General features: G+C 41.9%; 1 protein-coding gene across 4 annotated transcripts in view; it reads right to left on the reverse strand.

Annotated features, from left to right (window-relative positions):
* The window catches only part of Pknox1 (PBX/knotted 1 homeobox 1), a 72,590-nt gene that overhangs the window by 63,662 nt on the left and 563 nt on the right, over positions 1 to 8,365 (reverse strand). The window lies entirely within an intron of this gene.

An 8,365-nucleotide genomic window follows, 5' to 3' on the forward strand; every position in this document is an offset into this window, starting at 1 on the left:
GGTCAAACTAAAAACATAACCCATAGTAGCTCAAAACATTACCATGTAAAATGTATGCATGTGAACAACCTGACCCAAACATGGACAAAGGACTTGACTTTTTTTTTTTTTTTTTTGTCTTTTTGAGACAGGGTTTTGCTATGCAGTTCAGGCTGGCCTTAAGCTTATTTTGTAATCCAGGCTGATCTCAAACTCACAATAATTCTCCTGTCTCAGCTTCCTGAGTGCTGGGATTACAGGTGCTGGCCAACACACCTGGCCTGAATAGACATTTCTTCAAAGCAAATATAAAAATAGCCAGTAAGTACATGAAAAGATATTCAACATCACTAGTATTAAGGAAATGCAAATCAAAAGTACAGTGGATGTCATCTCAAACTCATTAGGTTGACTACTACAAAAAACAAACTTGGGCCAGGGCTGCAACTCGGGGTAGAGCAATTACACAGCAGGCAGGAAGCCATGGTGACTCCTCACAAGCACAGTACTTCCATAAGATTCCACCTCAAGGGCTGGCCAGATAGCTCAGTAGATTAAAGCACCTGCTTAGCCAGACACAGGGACAGGGGTTCAATCCATAGTGTGCCCCCAGCACATGCCTGTTATCCCAGCACCTGGGAGGCTGAAAACAAGAGGCTCACTATGAGTCTGATCTGTAGAGTGATACCCTGTAGATTCTGTACTAAATACATAAAAAGATTCCACCTCAGCATATGCACCAAAGAACTGAAAGTACATCTCAAAAAGAAAGATTACACACTCATGCTTGCAGCCACATTATTTGTGGCTTAAATGTCTGTGGACAGACGGGTGGTACGTACATGCAATGGAATACTAGTCAGCCTTTAAAAATATGGAAATTCTGACACATGTAAAAATACATATGCACAAACAATTACTGTGGGAAATGAAGATATTATGCTAAGTGAAGTCAGTCACAAAAGCCAAGTATAGACCCAGAGCACAGGCCCGACGAGTGAGATGACCGAAGGCCCGCGGATCCTGAATAGACCCAAAGCACAGGCCCGGCGAGTGAGTGAGACGACCCGGGGCCTGCCAGATACTGAATAGACCCAGAGTGCAGGCCCGGCATGTGAGTGAGACCACCCAGGGCCCGCGGATCTTCATTCAACCCAGAGTGCAGGCCCAGCGAGGAACCTTTCAGCAGAACTCCCTGCAAAGAGACTAGAGGCAAGACCCACCCAGCTGATTCAGGAGCAGAACATCTTGCCAGAGAGACACAAAATTCAACTCTAACAGCTGCAGCAGAAAGAAGAGCACAGCAGCCAGATCCAAACAACACCCACCAGGAGGAATCTGCACATCATAGATCTGGACCTGGTGCTAAGGTAATAACTCTGTCTAAGCTCTACACCAAAGGTCAGAAGACAGTGGCATACAAAATGACAAAGAGAAGGAACAAAATGCAGTCTCAGGCCCCGAGTCCACCCAGTACAAATGCAGAAGACACTAGCACAGAGAAAACTGGAAATCACACACCAGCTATCTCTGAAATAAAAGCGTTGGAAGTAAAGAAACAACTGCAGAAAGGTATAGAAGAAATCAGATCAGAAATAATTTCTGAACTAAAAAATTTTGTGGTAACTATAATCAAAGAAGTACTAAGTGCTTCTAAAGAATACACTGATAAAAAAAATAGAGCAGAATATAAAAATGATGGAACCCCTGAATAAACAATTTAGGAAAGAAATAGAATCTATGAAACAGGTTCAAAGTGATATGCAGGAAATTAAAACCTCAATCACAAGCTGGCAAAACCGTTTTGAGGGAAAGTGAAAATAGACTTTCTGACCTGAAAGACACCATTGCAGCTCGTGAAAAAGTTAGAAAAGATCTCTTTAAAACAAGTAGGATGCAGGAAAAGACAATTCAATACCTGCAAGACGATGCAAAGATGAACAATGTGAGACTAATAGGCATCAATGAGAAGGAAGGAGTCAATACAAATGATATAAAAAGAATATGGGCAGAAGTAATAGCAGAAAACTTCCCAAATATGGGGCAACAATCTGACATTCACGTAACTGAAGCATACAGAACTCCAAATAACATCAACCCAATGAAAACTACACCCAGACATATAATAATCAAGATCCCAGAAATTCAGCATAGGAACAGTATACTAAAAGCTGCTAAAGAAAAGAAACAGATCACATTTAAAGGAAAACCCATTAGAATAACAGCAGATTTCTCTTCACAAACCATCAAGTCAAGAAGAACATGGAGCAAAGTACTACAAGTCTTACAAGAAAACAAATTCCGACCCAGACTGATATACCCTGCAAAACTCTCAAGTATAATGGAGAAGTGAAATACTTCCATGACAAAGAACAACTAAAGAATTTCATGACAAAACCAAGCCTACACAGACTACTAAATGATGTTCTAGAGGGGGAGCAAATTGATCATAGCCCCATGAATGAGAATGGAAAGAACCCACCAAATAGGGCAAACAATTCAACACAGGAGAATAAGAGGTATACAATAGTAGTCTTTCAGTTATTCTTTTGTGTTCAGCAGCAAGATCCATCAGCACACTCTACAAATGGACTTCTCTTCCACCCTATGGGTCATGATTCCACCTGAGTCTACAGGGTGGATTTCAAAGAAATAGCTGTAGCTCAGTTCCACAAGTGATGCCTAGCCACCAGTAACTGTCACAGTCATTATGCATGTCCATAACACACTAGAACTTTGTGCGATATCCTATCCTCAAACTGTTAGAAGTGCTGGTCATTTACTTGCCATTCCAGTATTTATCTTATGTTTTACTCTTGGTACTTCTTTGCTATCATGAAAACTTTTTCTTAGTTCAATTGTTTTGAAACACTGAATTTTTAATTAATTAGTATCCAATTTTCTGAATATTGCTTAATCTTAATTTTTGTTCTAAGATTTGTATCTTTGACTTACATTTATTTAAAAGACACTATATGATATCTTCTACTATTAGAAACTTTAAAAAGTATATTTCCATTTTCTGTTGACTTTATCTTACTTCTTCCCTGTCATATATATATATATATATATACACACACACACACACACACACACACACACACACGGAAAAAAAATATGTGTATAACCCAACATAAGATTGGTACTGTTTCAAAGAAATCTGCAATGACCTTTAAATAAGGGTTCATCCAATATACTTTTACATAGTCCTGCGTAACTATCATATTGAGAGCTCTTTATTGTTCATCCAGGAGCATACTGCAACTTCTCTTGTCTTTTGAATTATGCTCTTTGTTATTTCCTATATGCTACTCCTGGAGGTATTAAAATATTTCAAGTTTGTATAACTAGAAAATCTTACTTTTAGTTTTCAAAGGTATGTTTGCTAAGTATAAAATTCAAAGAGAACAGATCTTTTCTTTAAGTCCTTTAATTAATCTAGTTTCTTATACCCTTGGTCCTTTTTTTTCTTTCTAATGTGGAATAAGATGCTATTTAATTTTGTTCTTCCATAGCTAATATTTTTATGTATATGCTTCAATGATTTTTTTCTTTACAAGAAGTTTTGGACTATTTCATTTTTGTGCATCTTGGTATGATTTTATTTAAATGTCTTTGCAAAAGGTTCATTTTTCTTGGAAATGTGGTATTATAAGTTGAACTAAATTCAGAAATTTTAAATCTTAAAAAAAAATGCTTGAAACTATTGTTTGAAGCAAGGTACAATTCCCCTATGATGAACGCTATCACTATGTATACATAATGTACCAATAAAAAAATTCAAGGAAAAAAACTTAAATAAATAAATAAAAGAGAAAAAAAAAAAAAAAGCCAAGTATGCAGGCACTATTCAAATGGCCTGAGGTACTTAGAATAAACAGGCAGAGAAACAGGAAGCAGAACAGAGGCTGCTACCAAGTCTAGGTAGAGGGAGAATGGAGTTTATTCAATGAGCATATAGTTTCATTTTACAGAATGAAAACAGTCCTGGAGCTGAATGGTGGTGATGTTCTGATGATTGTACAATAACAATGAACTCCATAACACAGAACTATTCACTTAAAATAGGATAAAATGAGCCAGGGAGATAGCTCCGTAGAGTAAGTGCTTGCCTGGCAAGCACAAGGTCCTGAGTTCAATCTCTGTTAGGGGGAGGGGAAGACAAGATAAAACAAGCTGGGCATGGTGGTATGCATCTATAATCTTACTATCTGGGAGGCTGAAGCAGGAGGATCACTAAGTTCAAGGCCAGCCTGCACTACTTAGTGAGACCCCGTCTCAAAAAACGTTAAAACAAACTTTGTTATTATATATTTTACCACAGGGCCAGCCAGATAGCTCAGCAGACTAAAGTACCTGCTTAGACAGAGCCTAGCTGCCAGGGTTCAATGCCTAGCACGCCCTACCAAGTCCGGCCCCAGGGGTGTGCTGAGATGGCAATTGAGACTGGGCATGGTGGCGCATGCCTGTAATCCCAGCACTTGGGAGGCTGAAAACAGTAGGATCACTATGCGTCCGATCTACGTAGAGACCCTGTAGACTCTGTACTAAATACATTAAAAAATATATATATATATGATATATATGATATATATGATATATATATATATATATATATATATGTCTTGCCACAATGAGAAATTGGGGGAAAAAGTTAAGCATAAAACACAAAACTGACTTTAACAGAATGTAAGGTTTAGCAATTTAACACTGATTACTGGGGCCGGGGAGATGGTTCAGTAGAATAAGTGCTTCCTCGGCAAGTGCAAGGGTCTGAGTTCAGTCCCTGGTTCCACCAAAAAAACAACAAAAAAAACCAAAAATATACAACACTGATTACTTTCCTGTAAATTCTTCTAATGCATAAACAATAAGGCAAACCTTCACAAAACATCTCAGATAATATATAAACAAACGGGGTTCTCAGGAAGGCTTTGTAGAAGTTTGATCAGAGAGTTCTAAAATTGGTAATCAAAGACAACAATATGAAATGTATTAATTATTGTAACTGTCCTACTAACCTGTTTTGAAGCTATCTCATTCCTATTTGTTTCTCAATAAAATTAATTTTTTTTTTAATTTTATTTATTTGTGTGTGTGTGTGTGTGTGTGTGTGGCCAGCTCAGCCCACCAGGGGGCAGTGCTGGCTGGCATGTGGTGCTGGGGGATTGAACCGCGGTCCCTGTGCTTTGCTAAATTTGTTCTAAGTAGGTGCTTTAGACCACTGAGCCATCTCACCAGCCCTAAAATTAATTTTTAAAATGTTAATAAATAAATAAATAAAATTGCTAATCATAGTACCTGTCAAGCCACAGCCCAGGGACTGAACCCAAGGGCAGGCCCCGCTGACAACTGCACCCACCATGCAGACTTCAGACTGCCAACCTCCTGGACCCTCTCTCCCAGCACCAGACCCTCAAGAGCCCAAAGGCGTAAAGCGCCCAGCGATGAAGGAAGAGAACCACGCAGCCTCCCTCTGAGGTGTGTGCTGGGAAGAGAAAACGGTCAAAGTGTGAGCCCATCTGTGGGGGCAGCCGAAGAACAAGGGAGCAGACAGCTGAGAACAAGAGCCCTACTTGACTTTATGGATAAGAGCAAGATCCTGTCAGTTGGTTATATACCACCACAGCAAAAAGAATGCAGGAATCCCACTAGATGTCAGCTGTGCTTATTCCTGGGGAATCCCTGCAGATGCCCTCTGCAGCCACACCTGGAGATGGCTTCCCTCAGCCAGAAGGGAGGCCAAATGCAGGCCTTCTGGGTGACAGCAACAGCCTGAGCAGAAAGAACTTCAAGACAAGGTACTAATAAACTATACAGAATAGCTTCCCCCAAGGGAGAAGGACCTAGTGGCTTGATCTGTCCAGGTGATTGCATAGCAGTTTAGAGAAAGGCCCAAGACAAATGAATCCAAATGGAGGCAGGTGGTGTGCATGCAGCACATTGATTCTGGGATCTGACATATGCCAACATGGCTAAGCAACACTGTACCCACTAGACACATCCCTAGCCCCCTGAATCCAAATCCTCACTCAGAGACCCTTAGTCCCTCACCTGGACAAAGAAGCAGTTTTCTAGATTTTGCAAAACGGTAGACCTTTATCCTCCCCACCAACTCTTCCCAAGTCCCTGACACAAGTCTTCAGAACGCTGAGCTTTAGAGAGGCAGGAGTTTTAAACCACAGGTCAAACAAGACACTTGCTGTAACAGCATACCACCTTCTGTGCAGCTCCTCCAGGAACAATAAGTCTGCAGGGGTTATCAAACTGAAAGAAGGGGCTGCCATCATCGTCACCGATAGAGAACGGGCAGCAGGCTGGGTACTGGTGCCCACTCTCAATGTTCAGCAGCCAGGCCTGCAGGTGCACCCCACCAAGTCACTGTTCCCAGCCCTCCAATTTGCTGCACTCTCTCTCTAATGTCTGGTTCACAGCTTGCACCAGCTAGAACCGGCAAGTAATACTTGGAGCCAGCACAGGGTGCAGAACAGACTGCCTGGCTGAACAGTGCAACCACTTCCCTCATCTCACCCCATGAGTGACCCACACTAGAAGGATCTGGGTTTCCCCAGCTGTGCTATTTGAATCTTTTTTTTGTCACCTCTGCCACCAATAAAATGTCAGGAAGACAAAAGACACATCCATTCCTATTCCTACCACGGGATAGGCTGAGAAGAGACTAGGACTGAAGTTCTTGAGTTGGTATTTGAACCTAAATGAGAAAAAGCTCTTTATCCACAATCACTTCCAGCTGAAATATAGCACGCCTTCAATGTCGACAGCAGACAATGAGCACTGGGTCTTCTCCATCACCAGTGACAAGTATGTTCACAAAGAATTCCAGCTGTCATCGGAATCTCATCCCTCCTCCCCAAGGACTCCCAGAGCCACTCACTGCTGGGCCTCGTTACATGGTGAGACAACACAGGACTCAGACAGGTTCTCTTGCCAATCTGACGCAATATCCTGATGACTGTATTTAGTATCATTGGTTCTCTTCTTGTCCTATTTCATTTTGGCCAAGCAAGCATGAAAAACTTAAGGACCCTACATTTTAGCAGTTTCAGACTTTTTTTCTACAGTTTCAAACAGATGAACAATTTGCTTTTTGTTTTGTTTGTGGTACCAGGAATCGATCTCAAGATGTTGTGCTTGCCTGGCAGGCACCGTGTCACTGAGCTGTATCCCTGGCCAGGTGAACAATTTGCAACAAAAGTGAACGTTGGTGATGTTACTTGAACAGGAATGTTGTACTTTTATTTACAAGGACTTTGCAAAAATTAGATGCCCTGGCACAAGTATATGACCAAATGTAACCCAGAGCCCAGGAATCTGGGATCATCAACCACACAACTTGCACACAAACAAGGCTCTCATCACCTGCCATGTTTCGGGATTCTAAAGCAGGCTTGTATCTCTAAGGCTTCAACTCCAGGCTGCCCCAGCTAAGAAAGTGCCATGTCAGCAGGAATTGCCTGCATGTTGGTTTAGTGTACATAGCACAGCAGGGCAGTTCAGACTCAACAAACTGTTCTAACTAGATGATCACACATCATTCTCCCCACTAATAAAGGCAAGTGTGATGTAAGGCCGATGTGAGTCAGTTTGCCACCTTCCAAGCCAACCACACTGCAGTGTATCATCTATAACAGCAGTTCAAATTTTCCTTAAATCCATCCTTATAAATTTAAGGAAAGGCTGGAGACACAGCTCTGTGACCAGTGCGCTCGCCTACAATCTGCCAGGTCCTAGGTTCAACACTCAGCACTCCAACAACAGTAATACTTAATTAAAAGAAAGGTTTTATATACATATATATCAAGAAATAAGGCCCAATTAGATCTGACGATTTTTTCCACTCTTTCCTGCGAAGTGCCCACGTCTTCGGGAAACGCGTTACTTTCTTAAGAAGCTAAATCTACATCATCTGTTAGCCAGAACCCCTTACCCAGGTGAAGTCTATCCTAAACTGCTGCTGCCGGCCTGCGCTCAAATTCGGCAAACACACGCACACCTGCTCTCAAATACTAGCAGCACAGGTAGGCTCAAACATCCGAAGCAGAGCCCAGCGGGCAAGTCTCAGGCAGGGCCCAAAGCGAGGCATTTCAGGGGCACTACGAGGAAATACGGCAGTTTCCTTTTTTTCAATTTTTTTTTTTTTTTTTTCTTTTTTAAGTGGCACAATTTCTCTCCAAAGCAGCGTGAAAACCCAGGGAGCGGGCACATCGCGCCGAACTCTTGCTGAGTAGCTATTTAAACGAGCTCTTTCATATAAATAAGGCGTCGTAACTAATGCCGAGGACCCCACAGCCGCGACGCAGGCCCGGTCCGCACACGCGTCGGGGCGCTCCGCAGTGTGTGCCGCCGTCCCCGCGCCCCGAGGTGG

The sequence above is a fragment of the Octodon degus genome, unplaced genomic scaffold (assembly GCF_000260255.1).
Source record: "Octodon degus isolate 3935 unplaced genomic scaffold, OctDeg1.0 scaffold00045, whole genome shotgun sequence".
In the NCBI taxonomy this organism is placed as follows: domain Eukaryota; kingdom Metazoa; phylum Chordata; class Mammalia; order Rodentia; family Octodontidae; genus Octodon; species Octodon degus.